At 40.0% G+C, this 27,797-nt stretch overlaps 1 pseudogene; it reads left to right on the top strand.

The window, feature by feature from the left end:
• LOC108704171 lies at window positions 1-27,797 on the top strand (annotated as a pseudogene).

The following is a 27,797-nucleotide window of genomic DNA, read 5'->3' as shown; positions in this document are numbered from 1 at the left end:
ATGGCGATCAGGCTATTTAAAGTAATCTTTTGGCGCCAAGATTCAAATTTTGCGCCGCCTGATGTCGTCATGAGGCAAGCGCCACGACGCCGGCGTGGTGAAAGTGGTCAAATGGAAGAAGTAGATGTCAGCGCGGGGCCTATCGCAGCAGAACAGAAGAGACGCGCCGGAAGGTAAGAGAGCTGAAGCATCTCCCGGCGCTTCTTACATTAACCATGTGCAGAGCAAATATATTCACTGTGCGAACCAATCTGACCTGCGCAAACTATATAAATGAGCCCCATTGTGTTTCATGTATTTATGTCTCTGTTACAAGCATTTATTATTATACCCACCAGAAAATAGAATTTACAGGTCACTTATTGAAAGCAATCATCAGATCAGGTTTTATGGGTTACTGGATGTGACACAAAGCTGGTTACATTAATGTAATGAGTGTTTATTTTCCTTGATTAAACGCTACCTTCCATTAGGAGTGATGGCTCACGTGGCTGTAAAAAGTGATATATTTCAGCGCTTTTCCTACCATATAATTAAAGCATATTTGTATGCAGGGAGTGCTGGGTTATTTTACTGCTTTTCAGTCTAGTCTTAGCCTAGTTCTCAGTCCAGCCGCACTCATCGATCATTATAGTAACAGTCCTGTCAGTTATACAGACCGACGCCACTTTATCAAAACAGGAGCAATGTCAAGAAATACATGGATACAATTCTAATCTGTGAAAAATGGGCTACATAAACCAAGGGAAAACAGAAGGAGAGTGCCTGAAATAGCAAGAATAATATATTATCACAGGTCCCCATCGAGGCACCCAAGGAAATGATATGGGAGACAGGTGCCAGGTTTGATCAAAGTAGAAGTAGAATTATTCAGTGACGCTGTATCAGTCTCCATGTGACCCATTTCTCCAAATTTGATTTCAAACTGACAAGATTGACTTTTCTACATATGGGCTTTATTTTTCTATGTATTAAAAAATAAGGAGAAAGGTTTTTGTGTGTACAGGTTTCATTGCTCTATCAGTATGCACAAATGGGAACTGCCATATTGCTTTTCTTGACGATGGCATGTAGAAGGGTTCCAGCTATTAATGACCACTTAAAGGGGTTGTTCGCCTTTGCATAAACTTTTAGCATGATGCATAAAGTAATATTCTAGGACAACATTCAATTCTTTTTTTTATAATATGCGTTTTCTTTAATTATTTTACTGCTCAGCAATTATTCATTGTGGAATTTCAGTTAGCTGGTTGCTAGAGTTCAAATTACCAACGCAACCAGGGAGTGGTTTAGATATGAGACTGGAATATGAATAGAAGAGGACATGAATAGAAAAAAATATATAACAATATAATATATAATAATATATATAATATATATAACAAAATTTACAATAGCAATAAAGTTAGACTCACAGAACAATAGTTTTTTTGGCTGCTGGGGTCAGTAATCCCTATTTGAAAAAAAAAGTCAGAAAAACAATTCAAATAATTAAAAAAATCCATTAAAAATAAAGATCAATTGAAAAGTTGCGTAGAATTGGCCACCTTTGTCTAGGGAGAATCATTCAGCTGAGGCACTTTATTTGTATAAAAACAGATAAGACTTGACTGTACAAAGCAAGATATTTATATTTTAGATCTTAATATTTTAATGGGGATATATCTAAAGATGTATCATTAAATACATTGGCTGCTCAAATATTGATCCTTTAAGCATGGGGCCTAATATATAGATCTTTTTTGCAATTGAAAGATAGTTTTGTCACGTGTAGTGCCACCTTTCACCTGCTGGCTTATGGCCTATAATATATTGTCCTTGTGCAGCAATATCCTCTATACGAAAAAAAGAAAATAATGCTGTCTGATACCTTTTGAAATTAAGCATCTCCCTGAAGTGCTCATACCTTTACTTTACACTTGTATATTCTGTTCACAAGTAAGGGGCAGATTTACAAAATTCGAGTGAAGAATTCGAATGTAAAAAACTTCGAATTTCGAAGTATTTTTTGGGTACTTCGACCATCGAATTGGTTAAATTCGTTCGAATTCGAACGATTCGAAGTAAAAATCGTTCGACCATTCAACCATTCGATAATCGAAGTACTGTCTCTTTAAAAAATACTTCGACCACCTACTTCGGTAGATAAAACCTACCGAAGTCAATGTTAGCCTATGGGGAAGGTCCCCATCGGCTTGCCTGTGATTTTTTGTTCGAAGGATTTTCCTTTGATCGTTGGATTCAAATCCTTCGATCGATCGATTGCAGGATTTGCGCAAAATCGTTCGACTTCGATATTCGAAGTCGAACGATTTTAGTTCCCAGTCGAATATCGAGGGTTAACTAACCCTCGATATTCGACTATTGATGAATCGGCCCCTAAGTGTTGCATTTGCTTTTCCCATTTTGGGAATGGTCTTCCTAGCCGATAGGGGCCTGTGTTTTATTTACAGGTCGCTTAATTGAGGATTAATGGGTTTACACTGCCCACAGTGTCCTCCAAGTGGTCAGATTCAGTCTGATGAGAAAAACCTATTCCCCCGGCTTTGCCAAAGGCTATAAAGTGAACTTAAATATCTAAACACGCTAGTCTGTGAGAAAATAAAGACCTTCAAATGTAATTAACCGTTTTTAAGAACGTTTTTATATTGATCCCAAGGGAAACACACCAAACTTCAATGTGGCAATCAAATATATTTGATTTATTTCAATTATGATAACCCCCTATGACTTTTTTTTTCTATTTGCCCAAGTCAATAAATTAGCCAATTATTTCTGCATTAGTGTAGGAAATCCATAATTTAAATCCATACAGAAGAGAAACCCTGACTGTGTGGATAATGAAAATCCCCGTAATGAGATCTACATGACTGAGCAAACAAGGGAAAGTTGTGCTCACCACTAAATTTGAAACCATAAGGCAGGAATGCAATGAGACTGACCACAACATTCATACAGACAAAGACACGAGGTCCTTTTGAGGTAGTAGCAGCTTAATGCACAAAATGTCCCGATGTCTTTATTATATTTGTAATGGGATGTGTGCAATGGACTTCTTGTCTTTGTCCACTTGACTGAGCACCATTCTTGCATATACTGCAAATTGTTTATAGGGCACAACTATCAAATGATTCAAAACACACTAAGGGGCCGATTCACTAAGGGTCGAATATCGAGGGTTAATTAACCCTCGATATTCGACTGGGAATTAAAATCCTTCGACTTCGAATATCAAAGTCGAAGGATTTAGCGCAGATAGTACGATCGAACGATCAAAGGATTATTCCTTCGATCGAACGATTAAATCGTTAATCCAACGATCGAAGGAATATCATTCGATCAAAAAAACTTAGGAAAGCCTATGGGGACCTTCCCCATAGGCTAACATTGAGTTCGGTAGGTTTTAGATGGTGAACTAGAGGGTCGAAGTTCTTTTTAAAGAGACAGTACTTCGACTATCGAATGGTCGAATAGTCGAACGATTTTTAGTTCGAATCGTTCGATTCAAAGTCGTACTCGTAGTCGATGGTCGAAGTAGCCCGAAAAACACTTCGAAATTCGAAGTTTTTTTACTTCGAATCCTTCACTCGAAGTTAGTGAATCGGCCCCTAAGTTACAATGTTGCCTATACAATGAATGCCATCCATCCCAGAAAAGGACATCATTAATTTTAAATGCACTAAAGGCACTATTTATAAAAGTATGCTGTTTTTATTTAAAGGAGAAGAATAGTCATTTATACTTGGGGGTGCTAAAAGTTAGGCACCCCAAGTGGTTGTTGTTACTTACCTGACATCCCGGGCCGGTGCTCCTATCAGCAGAAAACTGCCCCAGCCTGGAATTCTACCAGTGATGGAGCCATCATCTTCTTCATTTTTTACATTTCCCAGGCAGACACATGTGCAGTAGAATACAATAGCCGGCTTTTTCATTAAAGTTTGGCTTTTCATTCTACTGCACATGCTCAACCAATGAGCTGTTAGAAGAAGCCGGAAATGATGGCTCCGTGGTGTTTGCTGGACGAACCCCAGGCCAGTGCAGTTTCTGCTGATAAGAGCACCAGCCTGGAGTGTCAGATAAGTAAATACAATGGGGCAAATTCACTAAAGGACTAAGCGCCTAACGCTAGTGTTAATTCGCTAGAGTAGCGCATTTTCGTTAATTCGCTGATTCACTAACGGACGCTGGCGTAAATTCGCTAGTGTTACTTCGCATCCTTACGCCTGGTGAATTTGCACAACAGACGTAACTACGCAAATTCACTGACGCGCGCATTTTTTTGAACACTACCTTTTACACCAGACTTCCTTCACCACCTCAGACCAGGCGAAGTGCAATAGAGTAGATAGGGATTGCTTCCAAAAAAGTTAAAAAAAATTCTAAGTCCCAAAAAAAGCCAAGACAGATTCAGTAATATTACCTAGGAGAAATAACAGCCTGCCAGAAAGTAGTTCAATCCTAAAGTGCAGGCACAAGTCACATGACTGGGGCAGCTGGGAAACTGACAATATGTCTAGCCCCATGTCAGACTTCAAAATTGAATATAAAAAAATCTGTTTGCTCTTTTGAGAAACGGATTTCAGTGCAGAATTCTGCTGGAGCAGCACTATTAACTGATGCGTTTTGGAAAAAAACATGTTTTCCCATGACAGTATCCCTTTAATGCTGAGTAAAAACCAAAAACAAAAAGTCTTGAGTATTCATTGGGACTGCACTTGGCAAATCCATTCTGGAAAAGGACCTTGGAGTCCTTGTAGATGATAAACTTGTCTGTAGCAAGCAATGCCAGTCGGCAGCATCAAGGGCAAATAAGGTCTTGAGCTGTATTAAAAGGGGCAGAGAGTCATGGAAGGAGGGGGTCATTGTTCCACTTTATAGAGCACTTGTAAGGCCCCATCTAGAATATGCCGTACAGTTTTGGTCTCCATCACTCAAACAGGACATTATTGTATTAGAGAGGGTACAGTGAAGGGCAACTAAGCTGGTAAAAGGTATGGAAAATCTTAGCTATGAGGAAAGACTGGCCAAATTGGGGATGTTCACGCTGGAGAAGAGGCGCTTAAGGGGTGATATGATGACTATGTATAAATATATAAGGGGATCATATAATAATCTCTCTAATGCTTTATTTACCAGTAGGTCTTTCCAGTTGACACGAGGTCACCCATTCCGATTAGAAGAAAAGAGGTTCTGCCTAAATATTGGGAAGGGGTTTGTTACAGTGAGAGCTGTGAAGATGTGGAATTGTCTCCCTGAATCAGTGGTACAGGCTGATACATTAGATAGCTTTAAGAAGGGGTTGGATGGTGTTTAGCAAGTGAGCGAATACAGGGTTATGGGAAATAGCTCAAAGTACAAGTTGATCCAGGGACTGGTCCCATTGCCATTTTGGAGTCAGGAAGGAATTTTTTCCCCTCTGAGGCAAATTGGAGAGGCTTCAGATGGGTTTTTTTTGCCTTCCACTGGCAGTTAGGCAGATTAAAAAAAAAAAAAGGTTGAACTTGATGGACATGTGTCTTTTTTTCAACCTTACTTACTATGTTACTATGTTACAGTACAGGGGCGCTTTTGTTTGCTGCTCGCAAGTGATCAGTGCTAATCGTACATCTGATTCGTCACAATGGCACGGCTCTGTGCTTTAGAGCGTGAGCTTTCAGCCGACTGCACTGTGTCACATCTCATTATGCAGGCTCTATAAAAGCATCAGAGTATTCTTTCCTACACATTAAACAATGATGTTAAATACAAGCTGAAGATATCTAAAAAGCTAGTTCCACTATCCGTGCATATATAAGAGCATTCACACATGGAGCCTATTTAACTCTCAGTCTACCAGGAATGTGCTATGGCAGAGCTGACTACCACTGCCTGTACTTTATTCATGGGGTCCCTGACTTCTCTAAGATTCCTTGTCTCCTTAGAATTCACAGACTGACTTTGGGACCAGATGCTCCGGACTTCCAGTAATTTGTACTAAGCAGAGACCAAAGTGGATGAGCCTTGTGTTCCCTTGCCTTATATGAACTAGGGAAAGGCATTCATTTACAAATTCTTTGCTGATTGGGAAACCTCCCTCCCAAAGGGCACCTACCTCCTACAAATTGGGAACTTCTAGAGAAGTAGCTGAGATCAACCCTTTGGGTCTCCTACTCTACGGAGGGGTCATCTGTTAAAGTTCAGATATTATAGTGTTCTGGACCTGTATACAGTACTCACAACATTATTTGTAACCCAGCCGTTAAAATAGAGTTAAAGGAGATGGAATGCTACTGGGACAGTTTATTAGCAATAGATTTGCCACAATAGTGCAAACTAGAATGCTATATTTATTCTGTATAATGCTTTACCATCCCTGAGTAAACAGCTCTAGAAGCTCTTTCTTTTTAGGATAGCAGCTGCCATATTAGCTTAATGTGGCATCACTTCCCGCCTGAGTCACTCTCTGCTTCTCATAGCTCTGTGCTCAGATTACAACAGGAAGGGGAGGAGGGAGAAGGGAGCAGGAGAGGGAGAGGAGCAAACTGAGCATGCTCAAGCCCAAGCCCTGGAGGATTAAGCTGAAAACAGGAAGTCGGATACAGAAGCCCATGAGTACACAATAGAAGGAAACAAATGCTGTGTTTCTTTTGACAGAGGACTCAAAGCAGCATTACTTTGAGGGTGAATTTATGTAGACCCTTTCCATGATAGTAAATTTTTGCCACCCATCTGCGGCTATATTTATCCACCTGACTGTAAAACATCAGAAATTGCGCCATATTTTGTTTGTTTCTGTTTACTGCAGTTAGGGTTTCCGGAGAAGGAATATCGGCCTTCCTAGCAATAACTTTGACATTTTTTACCGTTTTACCAACTGGTCTGGTAAATTCTGGCCAAACAGCAACCCAGTTTGATAGGCTGAGACAGCAGGAAGGGTAGGTAGCACAGGGGCGAGGAATGTGTTATTTATGGATGCACCGTTATTGTATTTATTTCCTAGTAAGCATTTTGTATTAATAAAACTGCAAGCCCAAAACATATGTTTTAAAGGAAAAGGAAAGGTTAAAACTAAGTAAACCTTATCACAAAGGTCCACCTAAATACAACAGTAAACCCTTTAAAGTCAGGGTCGGTCTGGCCCAGCGAGAGACTGGGAAAAAACCCGGTGGGCCCCCGCTGGGCCAGACCCCTCTGCCAATCTCCTGGACCTTCGTAAAAAAAAATCAATATGCGGAGCCGAACAGCGCACTTCGCGCATGCACGCTGTGCGGATCCTGCTGCGCATGTACGCTGGCACGGCTATGGCTGCGCGTGCGGGCTGACGCCACAAGAGAGCCGCATGAGAACAGCTCCGTTGGGAGAACCGCTCCGTTGAGAGAACCGTTCCGTTGGGACAACCGCGCCACCATTATAGTGGATCTGGTGGGGGACCTGGACAGCAGTCCCGGTGGGCCCAGGGCCCCCCCAGTCCGACCCTGTTTAAAGTAGTCCTCTGTCAAAAGAAACACAGCATTTCTTTCCTTCTATTGTGTACACATGGGCTTCTGCCTCCTTGCCCTGGGCGTGAGCATGCTCAGTTTGCTCCTCTTCCCCCCTCCCCTTCTCTGCTGTAATCTGAGCCCATAGCTATGAGCGAGCAAGGAGCGACTCAGGCAGGAAGTGATGTCACACCAAGCTAATATGGCAGCTGCTATGCTAAACAAACAGCTTCCAGAGCTTTTTAATCAGGTATGGTAAAACATTCTACAAAATAAATATAGCATTCTAGCTTGCACTATTACAGCTAATCTATTGGCAATAAAATGCCTCCGTAGCTTTCCTTCTCCTTTAATTACTGCAGTAAAGAGTATATAGTTGGCTATTTTCCTAATTCCTTGGGTTGTATGGAATTCCAAATACTTTGCTCAGCAAGCATGAAAGACATTGCCCTTAGCCTAATAGCCTGTGCACAATGCTGAAATGTTGAATCATTTCAGGGGAATGACACATTCACAGATTATTTTATTACTGTTTCATTCTTGGAGTAGACGAGGCATTACATATCCTATCAGGTCTACTAACAGCCAGGCTATTCATGGGCAACATTTCCTTATATCTGCTTTGTATTTTATTTCCACATGAAATGACGGACATTGGTGAGAACAATTTCATCCATAAGCTTTCGGGATTCAGAACTCAATAACCAGTGATCCAGATGAAACCCCCCACCTGACATCCAATGCACGCGAAACAGAATTAGGGCGTAAGAAGGATTGTAAATGCCACTGCCATTCATTTAAATCTGAATTGGATGAACTCAATCCCGGTTGCTTGTACAAGAAACAGCAGGAGCCAGTGGAGATAATGTTATTATCTAGGTGTGTGCGTCTAAAACATGTCACTGTGTCGTATTCGCAGAATCCATAGTGAAAATTTAATTTCATCATTGGCAGAATTTCTTTTTTTTTTTTATTCCAACCAAAGGATAAAGACTCTCGCGTAAACTCTCCATTGAATAATCCGCTTCTGTACTGGAGACAAGGATATTATATGAAAGGAAGAATGTGATCTTTATTTAAGTAATGAATAAGGCACAGATTTATTGTAGTGTTGGAGGGGTTTCGCTTGCAGACATATAGTGCAGTGACTGAGCTTGGTTTGGTCGACATCTCGCTGGCAGATGTTTAATGCACTGCTGAGTGTTCAGCCTCACAATGTCCCTCTATTGTTCACTTTGTGGATTGTTATAACCATACTGTTCTGCTCAATACATAGGCTGATATTTGGACCGCCAGTTTACCCCTTTAAATGTATTGTCTTTATAATGTTAGGTACTCTACATAGGGAGCATTTTTTTCCTGCAAAATTAATTTTTTATATATATACATATATATATATATATATGTAGGAGCTACTGTATTATTTCCTCCATTGAGATTATAGTATTCACAGACTACAATGAAAAAAGGTCATGCATTGGGCAAAGTATCACAACAGGAAAGCTATCACACCTTGCATCTCAACCCCTTCCACTTTTAGATTTTAAGCTCTTTCGGGCCAGACCCTCTTTAACTTAGTAGCGTAACTAGAGTGCGTCAGGCCCCCCTGCAAAAAAATCTTTAGAGGGACCCAGTGCACCTGAACACCATCCTCCTGCCCACTTCCTGCCTCTGCCCACTTCCTGCCTCCGCCAACTTCCTGCCAAGGTTACGCCCACTCCCTACCCAAACCCCACCCACTCCATACACAGACTCCACCCACTATCTGGCCCGTGCCGACGTGCTCTCCTTTCCTACCACAGGTAATAGAGTGGCTGGAGAAGGGGGTTCTTTTAGGCCATAGAGAAAGACCCCCTTTTCCCCCGGCCCCACTGCGACTGTTGGGTCTGCTTCCTCTATAGTAACGCCACTGCTTTAACTCTTGTATAAGTTATTGCCTATTTTGTAATAAAACTGTATGCTCAGTTATATACCCATTTATTGTACAATGCTGTGGAATGCGCTGGTACTTTATAAATGCATGAGAATAAATATAATAATTAGGTGTTTTTTATACCTTGATTGGTTTTGCCTTCACTAATTATATCCTAAAATGGGTGGGAACTAGTGATGGGCGAATTTGCGCCGGTTCGCAGAAAAATTAGCGAATCTCCTGCAAAATTAGCGAAACGGGGAAAAATTCGCAAAACGGCGCCGGCGTCTTGTTTTTGACGTCTGCCTCGTTTTTTCCCGACGTTGGCGCCCGTTTTTGATGCTTTTGACGTTTTCGATGCCAGCGACAATTTTTTTTGACGCCAGCGAATTTTTGCTCCCGTTTCGCAAATTTATTCGTTGGCGGCTAATCGCACTAGTGGGAACCTGGCTTTTAATAATTTATGGACAGACCCAAAATAAGCAAGGCAAGTTATTCACTCAATATTACCATCCCAGTTAGTAGAGATATTGTTCTTTAGTATTCAGAACATATATTATACATTATATACATTAGTCCTAGTGTTAGTGGAGCTTACAGTCTAAAGCTGGCCATAAACATGAGCATCTTTTCAGATATAGAACAGGTGAGTGGTTTGACCTAAGTAAATGTAGCCTTGATGATCTTAGTTGGGTGAGTGGTAGAATCTCTCTACAATACTGCATAATACTGTTAGGAGTAAGCGAGTAACCTGCAAGTGAACTAGGGAATGTAGGAGCAAGTTTTAGTATCTTGGAATGAGTAAGAAAGTATAGAGTATATAGGTGAGCTGAAAACACACGAGTAGACTGAAAGACAGTAGGGACCTGGCTGACACAGTATAGGGGTGAAACAGATGTTGCTATAATCTGGAACATGGTAGAGCACATAAGAGTGAACTGGTAGATATTGAAGCAAGTTGCTTGATGTTTGAGCAAACTAGGGAATCTATAAACAACCTTTAAAATCTGATAATTAGCTAGGAGATGTAGGTGTGAACTAAAAGACAGGTTGAAAGCAGGAAATACTGTATGGGGTGAGCCTGAAGATAGAGAGCATATACGAATTAGCTGGAGTTTGTAAATGTTGTGTACACAAGAGTGAGCTGGAGATGTTGGAGTGAGCTGTACGCTACTAGAGTGAACTAGGGAATCCAGGATCAAGCTTCAGGATCTGGGAATAAGCTAATAAATGTTATAGTGATCAGATAATGCATTTGCAAACTGAAAGACATGAGGAAGCTGGGGGAAGAGGAGTGATCTGGAGCACATTAACGTAAGCTGAACAATGTTGGATTGAGCTTTAAGTAGAGACAAAAATCTAGGGGTGCTGCACAGAATTTAGCAAATGAAAAGTAAAACATATAGGGGCAGATGTATTAAGGGTCGAATATCGAGGGTTAATTAGCCCTCGATATTCGACTGGGGAAGTAAAATCCTTTAACTTCGAATATCGAAGTCGAAGGATTTTGCGCAAATAGTTTGATCGAACGATCGAAGGAATAATCGTTTGATCGAACAATTAAATCCTTCGAATCTAACGATTCGAAGGATTTTAATCCATCAATCAAATGATTATCTTTCGACCAAAAAAAGATAGCCAAGCCTATGGGGACCTTCCCCATAGGCTAACATTGACTTCGGTAGCTTTTAGGTGGCGAACTAGGGGTCGAAGTTTTTTCTTAAAAAGACAGTACTTCGACTATCGAATGGTCGAATAGTCTAACGATTTTTAGTTCGAATCGTTGATTCGAAGTCGTAGTCGATGGTCGAAGTAGCCAAAAAAACACTTCGAAATTCGAAGTATTTTTTCTTCTATTCCTTCACTCGAACTTAGCGAATGGGCCCCATAGTGTATCATTTATTTTCAGAGTATTTATAAGGATGTCAGTGCAACTGGCTTTTCATAAATGCACAATAGTTCAGAGAATATACAGTACATGTTCCTTAGCATTCATTAATTTCTTTCCTTCTCTTGGCATTTTCTAGCAGGACATAAATTGCCACCTGGGGTTTCTTTGAGATTTTGTTATGGTTCACTACCTTAATCTGACGGTTCTCTCCCCAGGGGTGCTTCTTAATATATATTCCTTTCCAGGCCATGGCTATATGGTTATTTATTCTGACAAAGGCTTAAGCCTCTCAGATCCAGGGTTTCACAATAGCTTCACTGTTATTGACCTTAAAGGGAAAATATACTCACTTTATCAAGTCTGGTTCATCTCTCAGTTATTTTCTGATAAATAACAAAAGTATGAGGCCACAGCTCACTGTATATACAAGAACATTCATTTGCTTCAAATTAGCTGTTATTTTCATTAAAAGGCCATGTTGCGGATCTCAGCTAAGATCCTTTTCCAGTAGCAACATCTGCATCTAGATCTGTGTTTACTAAGAATTCTCATGTTTAATCATAGATAAAGTACACAGATAAAGTTATACAGGTATGGGACCTGTTATCCAGAACACTTGTGATCTGGGGATTTCTGGATAATGGATCTTTCTGTAATTTGGATCTTCATACCTTAAGTCTAATAAGAAATAATTTAAACATTAAATAAACCCAATAGGCTAGTTTTGCCTCCAATAAGGATGAATTAATTGAAGCTCCTGCTAATACGTGCTTATATAAATGCAAAGCTGAAACTTGTTTAAAATACACTGAGATTTTGGCTATTGTTACTTTTACCCTTAGTCCCCTTTTGCTATTCTTTTGGCAGAGTGCATTCAGCAAACAAAAAGTCTGGTATCTAAACTGTTGATGCACCAATTCAAACTCATAGAAATTCTTAAAGGGCATGTAAAGGCAAAAAAATCCCATTTTTACTTTCGTTAATTTATAAGAAACCTGACTGCATGCAGTGAAATTCTCCCTTCATTTACTGCTGTGGATAGGAATTGTCAGATGGTCCCTAACTGCTGAGCAGGGAAGCAATCATACTTATGAACAGCAGGGGGAGCCCCCGCCTTACTTCCCAGCCATGCAGAACTCAAGCAGCTTTGTTTATGACGATCCCTAAGCAGCCCAGACCACACTGAGCATGTGCACAGTCTTAGTCTTGCAAAGATGTTTAACAAAGTTACAAGATGGTGACCCCCTGTAGCCAACTTTGAAAGCATAAATTATTTGTTTGATTAGGCTTGTGGTGCAGTAAGTTAATGTTTATATTTAGTATACAAAATACAGCATTTCTAGCCTTATTCTATTTTAGACTTTACATGCCCTTTAATGGGACAAAAAGAGAATTCTTGTGACTTAACCTTAAGAGAACACAGAAGGAGGAGTGACTGGATTTTGTCAGTAAGGCCCAAGGATCCACAGATCAAGATAGCTTTATAAAGATACTGTTTGCTATCACTGTGGCCCTCCAGTTTTTGCCAAACTTTATTTCTCTATTAGGCTAATGGAGCAACTTCAAGGCATTTTGACAACCACATTTTTCTCCAATCAAAAAGCAGGATTTTGAGAGCAGTATAGGGTGGATTGATACAGGAGGGAAATCCTAAAAGTCTTGGCATGCTGGGAGTTGTAAAATTAGTAGCTGAAAAGCCCAAGACTTAAAATACTTGGATTCCATATATCTAAGAACTGATTTGCACTGTCCCATGACTAATAGCTGGGACGCCAATTAACAAGAGAGCTGAGAGAAAAGCAAACGAAGAGGCAGAACTTGCTGCTAGGTGCTCTTTATAGCACACAACATGTTTCGGTCCAAGAGCCCTTTATCAACTCACTCTTGTTAATTGACTTCATTTCCTACACCTGGAGCGGGGGTGCCCTGCTGAGATTGAGAGCACAGCTGCCAATCCCCCAGTCATTCCAATACATTGTCCAGCAATGGCTGGGACGCATCTCTTTGGCTTATCTAGGAGTACCATAAGCTGCTGAAGGAGCACCACAAGCTCTCCTGTGACTTGGAAGATGAAGAAGACTGTAAAGCCTTGGATTCAGTTGCTGATCTCTGCAAGGTAACATTGTGCTGCAATAGCCTAGATATATTCCGCATCTTGCCTTGTAAAGCAGCAGTGATTGTCTTTTTCAATGATTCAGGTTTAATCGCACAGCACAAAATATTGCAGAAGAATGCAAAGGAGCCAAGTCCAACAGATTCCATTTCCAGCTTGCAGAGAAGTGCATGACTGTGGCCATTTAGGGGCAGATTTACTAAGGGTCGAATATCGAGGGTTAATTAACCCTCGATATTCGACTAGGAACTAAAATCGTTCGACTTCGAATATCGAAGTCGAACGATTTAGCGCTAATCCTACGATCGAACGATCGAAGGATTATTCGTTCGATCAAAAAAACGCTGGCAAGCCTATGGGGACCTTCCCCATAGGCTAACATTGACTTCGGTAGCTTTTAGCTGCCGAAGTAGGGGGTCGAAGTTTTTCTTAAAGAGACAGTACTTCGATTATCGAATGGTCGAATAGTCGAACGATTTTTAGTTCGAATCGTTCGATTCGAAGTCGAAGTAGTAGTCGAAGGTCGAAGTAGACCATTCGATGGTCGAAGTAGCCATAAAAACACTTCGAAATTCGAAGTTTTTTTAATTCGAATCCTTCACTCGAGCTTTGTAAATCTGCCCCTTAATGTTATTCTCTCATCACTAGCAGTGATAGAGGCCTCTGCCGACCTGCATTAAAGAGATTGTTTACCAGTAAATCAACTTTTAGTATGATGCAGAGAGTGATATTCTGAGACAATTTGCAATTGGTCTTAATTTTCTATTACATGTGGCTATTTTGTTTATTATTCAGCAGCTCTCCAATTTGTAGGGTCCAAATTACCCTAGCAACCATGCAGTGGTTTGAATGAGAAACTGGAATATGAATTGGAGAGGGCCTGAATAGAAAGACGAATACTAAAAAGTAGTAATGCATTTGTAGTCTTACAGAGAATTTGTTTTTTGATGGGGTCAGCGACCCCCATTTGGAAGAGAGAGGAAGTAGGCAAATAATTCAAAAACTATAAAAAAAAAAGAAAACATAAAGAACTATTTTAAAGTTACCAAATTAGCCATTCTACAACATACTTCAAAGAAAATTCCCAACTCCCCTAACACTGGCCCTCTATCCATCAGTTTCTTATGACATGGAGTCCAGTGCAAGACAATAGCAACCAGTGTTGGACTGGCACATTGGGATACCAGGAAAACTCCCGGTGGGCCCAGGTGTCAGTGGGCCCTCTTGCTTCTAACCATTTATAAAATTTCATGGTCATTCCTTATATCCTTCTGGGAAAAAATGTAATAATGAGTAGACATAAAAGACTAGTAGAATTGAGAGAAAAAAGAGGTTGAGTGTGGAGAGGAAGAATAGTAGTTTGGAAAGTGGACCCAAGGTGTAAGGTTTTCTGGTGGGCCCCCCTGGCATCCCAGTCCAACACTGATAGCAACATTCCTTTGTCAATCCAATGTCAATTTGAATCAGCTGAATGTGACAGAAACAAGGACCAGCCTACCAGAAGGGCATGCTCTGGTTTGGATAGGACAGAGTTTGGCAAAAAAAAGTCCCGTTTTTATTTGTTGCTTTAATGAGAATGTTGTGAGAATTGGTTTTTAACAATGGGTTTCAAGGTGCCAGTGGGAGCAGTCCAGAGAAATAGCAATTTAAAAGGTTATTTTGCTGAATACTATGACTGCTATGCACCTCAATGCTTCTTCCTTGTACTGACACACTATTCATTTACTTTTCTCTTCAAGGAATAATATACTGGTGCCTCTCAAAACTTTGAAAAACTGGTGAAATCCCTGTTTCTTCAGACTCTTCCCGAAATGACCAACTTGAGTCTGCAAGACTGTGAAAGTTTAAAGCTGGAACTGCGGCAAAATCTGTCCTCAGAGCTGGAGAAAGTGGAGGCCAAGAGGAAGACAAAGATTAAAGTCTTTCAAGGAACCATATTACAGGAGTAACAGGTGTGGTGCATCAACACAAAGGGTCTCAAGGCCTTGCTGTCATTAACAATACTGATTTGTAGCAGCAATAAATAGTCATTCATAACAATTATGTCCACACAAAATTGGAGTGCTCACCTCAGACAATTTTCCTTTCGGATCAGGTGCTTCTAGCAGTATTCGATCACGCCTGCCACGGATCCAAACTTCAATTGTAGAAATCCAATATACTGCAGCACACTATAATTTGTGTAAATATAAAGGTGTACTTTATTTGGCTCAAATACGAGCAGACATGTGGCAACGTTTCGGGCCTCGCAGGACCCTTTCTCAAGCCTGTGAAATCACTTACTGTTCCGTGTTAAATAGGGTAAAAATGGGTGGGGGAACCTTGAAAAAAGTGGGCGGAAACATCCGTGTTCATTAGTGATCCCTAATTGTATAACAATTATCACAATAAATTTATAATATAATTATATCCACTTAAAATCACATATTTAATATATCAAAAACCTCATAGTGTCCATATCTGTGATAATGTCCAAAAAGGTTATAAAGTTTCTTTTCATCAGTGTCCCTGTAAATTTGTAACCATCTCCAGTGATAAAAAGCAATTGCTTTAAAAAGAGAAATAAAGTATAAAAACAATATCATTACATTCAGAGGATCTGAGATGCTTGAACTTTACCTTATATGCACATTGTATTCTGTGTTTCATTCTGTGACTGCTTACTTTGTGCAGAAGGTGGTTTCAGCACTCAGAATGTTCTGATATCTATTCTTTATTCAATAACCTTGAGAAAAAAGGCATACATATGTTTTACTTCAATTGACAGTTCTCAATATATTTGTATATTCTAAATCAATAACAGTAAGATCTATTTCACAATGTCTGTTCTCCTACTGGTATATAAACATAGCTGGAGTATAATCTTTATTTAAACCCCTGGGCCAGACCGTATCTAATCTATGGATCCATTGCATTTCAAGTTTATGCAGTAACATTAATCTATTCCCTCCTCTCCTAGGTTGCTCAGCCGAATCGATCACCTGAAACCTCAGTTGACTCACTGAGTGCCCTGCCTGTTTAAAGTGTGCGGGAACAGGCAATGTGGTTAGTCCCTTTCGTATGGTTGACTTATGTTTGGATATCCTATCTTTAATCTTTTGTGTTGTTTCCCCCACGTAAAGCAAACCACACGGACACTTAAGTAAATAAATTACAAAGGTTGAATCACAGGTGTAGTATTGTTTGATTGAATATTTCTTTCCAGAATGTGGGTGATAGAAATTTTCCCCTTTAATCACCGAATTGCATTGTATGCAGTGTAAACATGGGAAAGTCCCAAATTTAGGTTTATTAAGGAAACGTGATTTCATAACAATTATGTGACTGTTTATTGAGTCATTGTTTATTCCAAAACACAGTTCGAGTAGTTGAGTTATTCATTGATCTGCTGCAGGTATCACAAATATCATACAGAACAAAATGTTTTGAAGATGGAGACCTGAAGAGGAGCTTCAGCTGCTCTTCAAATGCCCCTCATTGCAATAATAGTAAGGATTCCATATTGTGTGTGGCCCCTTGTATGCTTTTTGTCAATACGACCCATGGCCCGAGTGGCCAAAGAGCACACCAGTTCAGATTGTGTATACGGACTTTAGTCATTGCTACCAGGAGGTTGTCACAAGAATTTTCTTGTTCTCCCATTAAGTGTACGGGAGCTAGATACATCAGATAGGGCTATGCCGTTTTTTTTTATCTCAGCCTTAAAGGGATTCTGTCATGATTTTTATGATGTAGTTTTCATTTCTAAATTACACTGATTACACTGCAAATAATTCACTCTACAATATAAAATTAAATTCCTGAACCAGCAAGTGTATTTTTTTAGTTGTAATATTGGAGTGTAGTCGGCCATGTCAGGTCATTTTGCCTGGTCATGTGATTTCAGAAAGAGCCAGCACTTTAGGATGGAACTGCTTTCTGGCAGGCTGTTGTTTCTCCTACTCAATGTAACTGAATGTGTCGCAGTGGGACCTGGATTTTACTATTGAGTGCTGTTCTAAGGGTGGTGGCAGATGTGGCTACTGGGGAGATTAGTTGCCCAGCATCAAATCGCCTCTTCTTTGGGTGACTAATCTCCCCTAAATGCCTTCCCGCTGGCTAGAATGTAAGTTGACGGTGGGATGGCAATTGGATCGCTTCGGCTTTCTGAATTCACCTGAAGTTTCCCCATGAGGCAAAACCATGCCTGTCCATTAGTGATGTGCGGGTCAGCCCAGGTCACCTAGGTCTTTAAATAGAGGGCAGAAGGGTGGTGTGGGCAGGCTTGGGTGCGGACAGGTTCGGATGCAGGTCAAGTTTTTTCAACTCACACATCACTACTGTCCATCCCTTCTCTTGCGTAGAATTGGACAAGGTCTAAAAATCCCATTAGGCAAGGACTGCATTGTGTGGCTTATGTGTGGTCATCTTCCTTGCGATGTAGCCAATCACCATATTTTGTAGAGTTGCCAGTCAAGCAGGTTCTTAGGTTAATAACTAGATTAAGGCACGTTCCCTGTTTGTTTTTACTTGTGCTTTGTCTAACTTGACAGTATATAAAGAGTAATTAGTACAGTTGTGCAGCAGCGTGGAACAAGTTGATAATTGATAAATACTTGATGATAATGACAATAATAACCACTAAGTCCCTTCCATGTGTCTGTGAAGCAGGCAGTGTTTAATTTGCAGAGAATAGCTCTATTGCCAGTCTCAAGGGAAGTTTGCCAACACAATATATTAAAGCCACCGCTAACTTCCAGAATGACGTTTTCTCAGATAATTTATCCGCTCATTTCTATTTCTCCAGGGGCAATTTGTTCTCAGTTTAATATCCCAGCGAACTAGCAGACGCAAATATTCGTCATAACCAAAATGGCAGGTGTTTCTAAGCAGGAAAAGCAGAATCACTTGGCACTTTACTGTAGCTAATTAATATGAACTGCTAGAAACATAATTAGTGTTGTCAGTCTTTGAGTGTAGCAATTATATGCGGTAGATGAGATGAGGGAGTGGTGTAATTGGCTAAGCTGCTGGGACCGGTTCAGTTCCCCCTCCAGCCTTTGGCAATTCCCTTTATCTCAATGTGCCCCAACCTCTTATGTTCAGACTATTTCCTGCAAAAACATAGAAATCCATCCTTTATGCAGTGGCAGCGTTTTTTACACCAAGTTCAAGATTCTTTTTCTTCTTTTTTATCTGTATGCACATTTGGAAATACAGTTAAAGGAATATTTTAATACAAACATAAAATGAGGAAGAATAATAATGCATGGTGTTATACCTTCCCAGTTTTTTATTTTTATTTTACATTTGTTTTCTTCAAGAGGAGCCCCTTATCTCACTCCAAAATTTCAGGTCTCTTCTGATTTACCAATTTGAGAAGCAAATAACAGAGGTGGCTGTTTTAAAAATGCTCCTGTTGTTTTATTTGTGAAGCAATGGGATGAGCATCATAGGGTGGTTTGGGCATACCTGTTTGGCCTATTTAAAAATGTGGTTAGCAAAGTGCTTGGAATTGCCCTAAGACTATGCTTTAGAAACCCTGAAATGGCTCTTTTTGCTGTTAACCACCTTAAGCTGGCCATAGACGCGAAGATCTGATCGTACGAATCGAGGATTTGTATGATTTTCGGACCGTGTGTGGAGAGTCCCAACATTTTTCGTCCAGCGGAGATCGGTCGTCTGGTCGATCGGACAGGTTATAATATTTCTGACGGCTGCCGATAATATCTCTGCGTGTATTGCCAATCGTACGTTTTTCAGTGGGAGACTGTCACTAGCTTTGGTCGGACATAACTTTCGTACGATTGCTGTCAGGGGCAGAACATTGTCTGATCTGTTATTTTACTACTTTATTTGATCGGAATGGTTAATGGCAGGTCGGGAGATGGGGAAGTCCGATCGTTCGAGGATTCGAACAATCGGATTTTTGCATCTATGGCCAGCTTTAAGCTGCATTATGGAACTTGGATTTGAAATACTGTTGTGTCCCATTGGGAGGAGCCCTGTAGTGCTTGGAAACCACCAGGTTTTTAAAGAGTGAGTTTTCAATAGATTCTAGATGTATTCTGTCCATTAGAAGTGGAACTTAGAACAGATAAGCAATAGAACAGGACCTCTCACAACAGTGTAAGGCCAGCCAAACAGGAGAACCCAAGAGCAGCTCCACCAAGGGACAAGCAAGCGTCATCACAATCCAAAAATGTAGACTGACACACTTGCTCTGTAGAATTTGCAATCTCCATTTGAGCTCTGGAGGAAAGCAAACCAAGATTAAAGCTCCAACCTAAGCTTCACTGATCACTACCGACTGACAGTTTGGCTCAAGGAGCCCCATGTTGATCTTAAGGTTACCTTCCATAGAGGTAGGCTTAAATGTGAGAAGAATGAGACTGATAGATCTCCTTTAAGATGTAAAACAGCCATGTCTACAAATAGAAGAAAGTGCCTTACTTCTTGAATGAACAATCAAGTCAGCTCAGATGTTGCAATCAATCAGACTCCGCTGAATTTTCCCTGTAAAAGAAGTTGTTAGGTTAGCAGGCAGTAATAGCAAACTCAAGGTAGTAATGGGGCTATGCATTGCACATTATAGAAAGTGTAGGGTCATGTGCTTGACTACAATGTGTCCTTAGGAAGGTACTATTGTATCATGTGTTCATTTTTATCACAAACATGAAATAAGAGTTATGAGGCAAAGTGCTACTGGATGATATTGTATCCAATGAAAAAGGGATTTTGGATTTTGTAATAGGAAGGAAAACCATTGTGAATTGAACCTAGTGGCCATGTTCTCTTAAAGCCAACTAGTGAGTCAGGAACCCTAACTGATGTAAGGGCTATTGAAATTGGTTTTACATCTCATGTATCCAGTATGTCACATGTTGATCATAGAAGTGCTTAGTGCTGCAGTATTGGACCCTGGGACCACAGTCAAAAAATTAACTATTCACAAAATGGTAATCAGGGCAGAATTGTTACAATTATTAATCATCATTAGGTATTTTTAAAGAGCCAACATATTTCACAGCAGTGTACAATAGTGAGAATCATCTATATACATTGGTAGGTTGTGAACTGATTTCCGGAATTATGTAACAAGATGTGTTGCCTGAAAAATGCATTTGCTTCTATTAATAATGCAATGCTATGCAAATAACTGATCATATTATAAGTGCAAATACAAATGGGCTTTCTAACATTTATATATTCTTAGGTGACATTCCAATAAGCAAACAACATTTATTGGAATAAAATGATAAAAAAAGCAAGTAAGCATTGGTTCCATCCATGTCAGCACGTACTGCATTTTAAAGAGAAGCAACACAAGAGAGAAGGATGGAGAGATCCCAGCAGTTTGTATAGTGGAGGATTTGCATGGCTGTGCTGATAGTACTCAGAGCTGACTTTAGGGGATCCAAGCAGCAGTGAAAACTCTGCGGGGACTGTTCCCTCTAAGCTGTGAGATTTATTTCCAATATAATTAGGGGTGCCACACCTGCTGCTATCTATCTGTTGCAAGCAATATGGGCTCATGTAGCATTTCAGCATGTATGTGTCACGTACAGTACAGGCAATGTACATGCTCACAGCAGTTGGGCATCTTGAGGAGCTGCAGTATGCATGCAACTAAAAGATTGCTCTGCAAAGTCCCAGTTGCAGCAGTTTCCATGATACATTATCCCTTTTGTGTTTTATTCACTTAACAATATACAAAAAAAACGGATACTAGAACAATATGATTGACTGTTACTAGCTGAATTATTATGATTTTTCTGTACAGATCCAGCAGAGCATCAGCTCAGAGGCACGATTTGTTCCTGCGATGTGCTCTGCGCCCGTTAGCCCTTCAGAACATCACCATGGCCACCCTCACCCAGATGTGAATGTCAAGGAAGAAAATTGTTCTGCAAGAACTAAAAGAGCACTGGTCCCTGGAACACTCAAAGGGGCAAATTCACTAAGCGCCGAAACGCCGAGCGCTAGCGTTAATTCGCTAGCGTTTGGCATTTTCGTTACTTCGCAAATTCACTAATGAACGCTGGCGTAGATTCGCTAGTGTTACTTCTGGCGAATTTTCGCTACGGACGTAACTACGCAAATTCACTAACGCGCGCAGTGTACTGAACGCTACCTTTTACGCTAGACTTCCTTCGCCACCTCAGACCAGGCGAAGCGCAATAGAGTAGATAGGGATTGCTTCAAAAAAAGTCAAAATTTTTTCTAAGTCCAAAAAATGCTGGCGTGTTTTCTACATTATGGGTGATAGGCTGAAAAAGATCGAAACATTTTTTGGGGCTCCCCTCCTTCCCCCCTACATTTCCTGACTCATGGTAACTTACCTATACAGTGGGCACATGTGTAGGGCAAAATAAAATTTTTATTTGATGTTTTGAAGGTTTTCTAGCCATTTGTAGTGCTGATACATATTCCTCCATTGAAATTTGAATTTGGCGCCGTATGTAAATTAGCCTTTGCTAGCGTAACTTCGCTTCACTTAGCGAATCAACGCTAGCGCAACTTCGCAATCTTACGCTACCCCTGTGCGCAACTTCGGATTTTAGTCAATTTGCGGAGCGCTGGCAAAACTACGAATCTTAGTGAATTTGCCCCAAAGTCTCATTGTCAGGGCGAGGAACAGTGGGAAATGCAAAACAAAATGGTAATGCAGCACATTCACATTGTTACCCAGGATCGAAAAGGGATTTTCTAATGCTATACTATATTATTGTATAGGTATGTGACCTGTTATCCAGAATGCTCTGGACCTAGGGTTTTCCAGATAATGGATCTTTCCGTAATTTGGATCTTCATACCTTAAATCTACAAGAAAATCATGTAAATCATGGTTTGGCTTCCAATAAGGATTAATTATATCTTAGTTTGTATCAAGTACAAGGTACTGTTTTATTATTACAGAGAAAAAGGTAATCATTTAAAAAAAAAAATTGATATGCTTAAAGGATAAGTAAACCTTTAAAATAAGTGAATGTAAAATTGATGAGGGGGTTATTCTAAGCACTTTTGCAATTTACATTCATTATTTATTTATTTTTAATTCAGAGATATTAAAGGATGCATGTACTGTTAATATGAATGAATTTTATTACAACAGCGCCACCTGCTGGTCATTTTCGAACCAGTCTGACCAGCAAGTAGTCAAGGAAGAAGTTGTCAGGAGAAAGAAAGAGGCTGCTCTGATGTTCTTCTGCTTAGGAATAAAATTAGAAACCTTTCTCAAATCTTTCCTAAGCAGAAGAACATCTGAGCAGTCTCTTTCTTTCTCCTGACAACTTCTTTGACTACTTGCTGGTCAGACTGGTGGGGAAACTGACCAGCAGGTGGCGCTGTTGTAACACAATTCATTCATATTAACAGTACATGTATCCCTTAATATCTTGGAATTAAAAAGAAATAAATAATGAATGTATATTGCAAAAGTGCTTAGAATAGTCCCCTCATCAATTTTACTTTCACTTATTTTAAAGGTTTACTTATCCTTTAAAATGGAGCCTATGGGAGATGGCCTTTTTGTAACTCAGAGCTTTCTGGATAATGGGTTTCTGGATACCTGTACTATAGATAGGGTTGCCACCCGGCCGGTATTTTACCGGCCTAGCTGATAAAACACCTGCCAAGACCGTGGCTGGTATTAGAAATTGACCGGCAATGTAGCTGCCAATAAATTAGTAATACTCCTAACAAAAGCCCTTGGCCCACCCCCAACCCGCTCAAAATGTACCTTTTTTGCTGGCCTCTGGACAATCGCACATTCTGGCTCCGCCCCTTTATATCACGACCCGTCCCTTTTACGCCCCACCCCGCCCATTTGCTCCCGCCCCCACCACCCGCATTTTATTAAAAGGTGCCAACCCTAACTATAGAACATGCAATAATTTCCCATCTCAAATCAGAACTGGAAAACGAACGTCTTGAGATGTTGCTCTGCTCAGAACCGACCAGAGAAACATCAGATGGTTCTTCTCGGCTCACAAACGTCATTTTCCGAGCAGAGCAACATCAGCAGACTTATATTTCCGTTTATTGTCTGACAATGTTCAGTCCGCTAAAATGAACAGCAGGTGGCACTCTTGTTTCAGATTCATTATACTAACCGTGCAAAAACATCTAATATCTTGAAAACTAGAAAGAAACTACGAAAAAGCATGATGAAAAAACACTGCATTGTAGGCTAAATACCTAGTGCTAGAATTTGCACATTGTGCTTGTACATGAACACTAATATTTTCCCAGGTTTGACATTACATGGTTAGATGCACCAGTATATTAACAGGGTGTATGGTTAGTCCAAAATAAGGAATGGACCTGGGGTATTCTGGATAATGGAACTTTCCGTAATTTGAATCTTCATACCTTAAGTCTACTAGAAAATTATGTAAACATTAAATAAACCCAATAGGCTGGTTTTGCTTCCAATAAGGATTAATTAGTTTGGATCAAGTACAAGCTACTGTTTTATTATTACTGAGAAAAAGGAAATAATTTTTCAATATTCGGATTATTTGGATAAAATGGAGTATATGGGAGACGGTCTTTCTGTAATTTGGAGCTTTCTGGAATTTCCGGATAACGGATCCCATACCTGTTCTACATTTTAAATATATGTGCAGCTGTATATTTTTGCATCAATTTGTTATTTGCGACTGCAAGACAAAAATCTATACAAAGGGATGGGTATTGTTGCATTCCCTTTGAGTTATTCCTTTATTTTGCCAGTTATCTTTACTAATAAACTGCATTTCTGACCTTGAGTCACACATTTTCGTTATGCTGTAGGTAGGCAACAAATGTGCCTCTGTAAAAATATGTTCTACACCACCATTCTGCCTAATTATCTGTTCAGCTGCCTCCATGTCCGACTGATTCCATTCCGTGTGCCAGTACTTAACATCTCCTCTCTGCACTGTCCCATTTTATGTGAAGCTTCCGTCCCTCTGTAGGTGGAACACTGGCCAGATGGTGCTTTTGCACTTTGGAAAGAAACGAAATTCAATTTGTTTTCCTTGCCGCAGTTTAAAGTGAATTTTCTTTGTAACCTTTGTGCCTTATTAGTGCAGGAAATGTGTTTATTGGATTATTATTAATAAAAGGAACGGCTGGTGGAAGCGGCAGTGGAGAGCATGTACATGAGCAGGAACAGCGTGGAGAAGCTACTGCAACGCTATAACTAAACTATTGAACAGATCCTGGATGAGTTTGATGCTGGAAAAAGCATCAGCTGAAAATAGTGAAAGGTTTTTTTTAATATATTAAATTTAGGGATGCACCGAATCCATTATTTTGGATTCGGCCGAACCCCCGAATCCTTCGTGAAAGATTCGGCCGAATACCAAACCGAATCCAAACTTTCGGTGGGAAGGGGAAAAATGTTTTAGGGGTTTGTATTCGGTTCGGCCTGGCAGAAGGATTTGGCCGAATCCGAATCCTGCTGAAAAAGGCAGAATCCACGAGTCCTGGATTCGGTGCATCCCTAATTAAATTATATTTAAAGGAATAGGAAACACAAAATCACACGTTGTGCACACCACTAGTGACTAAAATTGCCTGGGGTACTCTAGCCAACCCCAACCCAGTGGTACCTTGTCATGATTAGAAGAGAGAGAGAACAGGAGCATTCCTGCTTCCTTATTCCTTAGGCCTGGGTACAACTAAACACTTTACTCTAAGGCAACAGCCCCCAACCTGTTTTACCCATTAGCCACATTTCAATGTAAAAAGAGATTGGGAGCAACACAAGCATGGAAAAAGTTTAGAGGGGGGCAAATAAGGGCTGTGATTAGGGATGCACCGAATCCACTATTTTGGATTCGGCCGAACCCCCGAATCCTTCGCAAAAGATTCGGCGGAATACTTTGCAAAAGATTCGGCCGAATACCGAACCGAATCCGAACCCTAATTTGCATATGCTAATTAGGGTAGGAATGGGGAAAAAAATTTACTTCCTTGTTTTGTAACAAAAAGTCACGCGATTTCCCTCTCCGCCCCTAATTTGCATATGCAAATTCGGATTTGGTTCGGCTGGGCAGAAGGATTCGGCCGAATCCTGCTAAAAAAGGCCGAATCCCGAACCGATTCCTGTATTCGGTGCATCCCTAGCTGTGATTAACCATTTGGTAGCCCTATGTGAACTGGCACCCCACGGTAGGCACTGATCGGACATAAACTTTGTTTTTATGCAACTAAAACTTGCCTCCATGCATGGAATTGAAAAATAAGCAGCTGCTTTGAGGCCACTGGGAGCAACATCCAACGGGTTGGAGAGCAACATGTTCTACACTAACCACTGGTTGGGGATCACTGCTCTAAGGATTGTGCCACCTCCAGCTCCAGTGTGACCTGACACGTGATGGGATGTGGCAAATACCACTGGGTTGGTGATGAGTTTTGGACACTTTATTACAAAAAGAAGATTGAGGTCCAGTATTTTTAAGTAATACTGAACCCATTGATTTTCATAGAAAGTGATTTCGTACATGTATGAGACCTGTTATCCTGAAAGCAAAGGACCTGGGGTTTTCCAGATAAAAGATCTTCCCATAATTTGGATCTTCATACCTTAAAGTCTACAGAAAAATCATCCAAATATAAACCCAGTACGATTGTTTGGCCTCCAATAAGGATTAGTTATATCTTAGTAAGGATCAACTACAATGTACTGTTTTATTATTACAGAGAAAAAGGAAATCATTTTTAAAAAATTAAAATTCATTGAGTCAAATGGACCCTATGGGAGATGGCCTTCCATAATTTGGAGATTTCTGGATTACTTATTTCTGGATAACAAATCTCATACCTGTATCACTTTAAAAGCTCCATTTTTTTCCCTTTTGGCCAGTCTTTCACTGTTGGCAATTGATATTTGCTATTTCCCCATTTCAGATAAAATGACAAAGGAGAAACAAAAAATTGAGAAGAAATCACAGAAAGATGAACATTGTGCGCAACCAATTTATTCCTATCTTCTCAAAAGGTGTGAGTGGTCCTTCTTCTCTTCTATACAAGGGTGGGGAACCAGAATCTCTCCAGAGTCACAACACCCACCAATACCCTTTGCTAAGTTGTAGTTTAACTACTGTACATCAGATGCGTTTCCAGTTATCCATGGCTGCTTTGGATCAGCTTGTAGACTGTTTAGGAGGGTCACATTATTTAACCTAACTTTCAATGTAGCTGTAGCTTTACGGGTGACTTAGAGAATATGTCCCACAGCCTGGGTGCCAGTAGCATTCTGTGTGTATCATACAACAATTAAAGTGCTCATGGATGCCCATCCACAGAAACGTAGACAGAATACCATATAGGGGTTGTTTCTTAAAGTAAGTATGCCAAAAACTTGAAAAAATCAGTTTTTTTTTATATAGAATCCAATTTTTTTAGTAATTTATTAAACCCAGTGGATGGAAAAAGTTTGAAACTGAAAATCCGGCATCTCAGATCTGCCGAGGTTGTATATAAATCAATGGGAGAAGTCCGGAAGATATCCTGATCTGCGCTGGGTTTTGTGCAATAATCCAAAGATTTCCTTGTTTTTTGGGCAAAAATCCTAAAAAAACATATTTTTCTGGCATAAAATCAGAAATATTCGTACCATTTTGAGTTTTTTCCTCTAACTGGAATTTTTCGGGCAAATGTATTGATTCTGTGTGGATTTGGTTGGTGTAATTTTCAGAAAATAATGAGATAAATTCTGATTCTGATAAATAACCCCCTATAATACACAAAAGCCATGAATATCTTGTAAATTATATCCTTATAAACGGTGAGTAGTGATGTCATCAGTTATAAACGGTGAGTTCTGATGTCATTTCTGTCACATGACTCACTAAAATTTGTGTATTATAATAAATAAAGTACCCCCAGTTGTAAAATATGAGGATATTAGAAGTTACATCGGAGTTCCATGACCTGTATAAAAACACTCGGCCTTCGGCCTCGTCCTTTTATATGGTCATGAAACTCCTCGGTAACTTATAATATCCTTATATTTTACAAGAGGGGGTACTTTATTCACTATATATGTTACAGAAGCTTATCAATGCTATGGACTGTGGCAAAGCCTCTTTTTGTGCAAAATGATTCTTTAATATTTATGTAAAGGCAAAGTAATAAATGCATTAAAACTGGGTACATTGTAAGGTAAATGCCTTGTGCCATAAACCCTATTGCTTCTGTAGCTTGTTAAGCAGAATGATCATGTACACTATACAGCTCAAAGGATTTTTTTCTAAATTATTTTTCTTTTATGTCTCCATTTAGATTTTCTCCAGCAAAATCAGTTACTTGAAAAATGTCATGTGTATCAGCAGATCTGCTTGGACTCTGTAAGGCAAAGGAAAGTTCTGCACTGGCTGCAAGGAGACCTGGAGAATAAGCTGAATTTAATGACATTCTGAAGGGGATCATAGGGACTGACTATCAACAGAT

The sequence above is a fragment of the Xenopus laevis genome, chromosome 1S, assembly GCF_017654675.1.
Source record: "Xenopus laevis strain J_2021 chromosome 1S, Xenopus_laevis_v10.1, whole genome shotgun sequence".
NCBI lineage: Eukaryota > Metazoa > Chordata > Amphibia > Anura > Pipidae > Xenopus > Xenopus laevis.
Note: the sequence above shows the minus strand (reverse complement) of the source record. Positions and strands in the feature narration are given on the sequence as shown.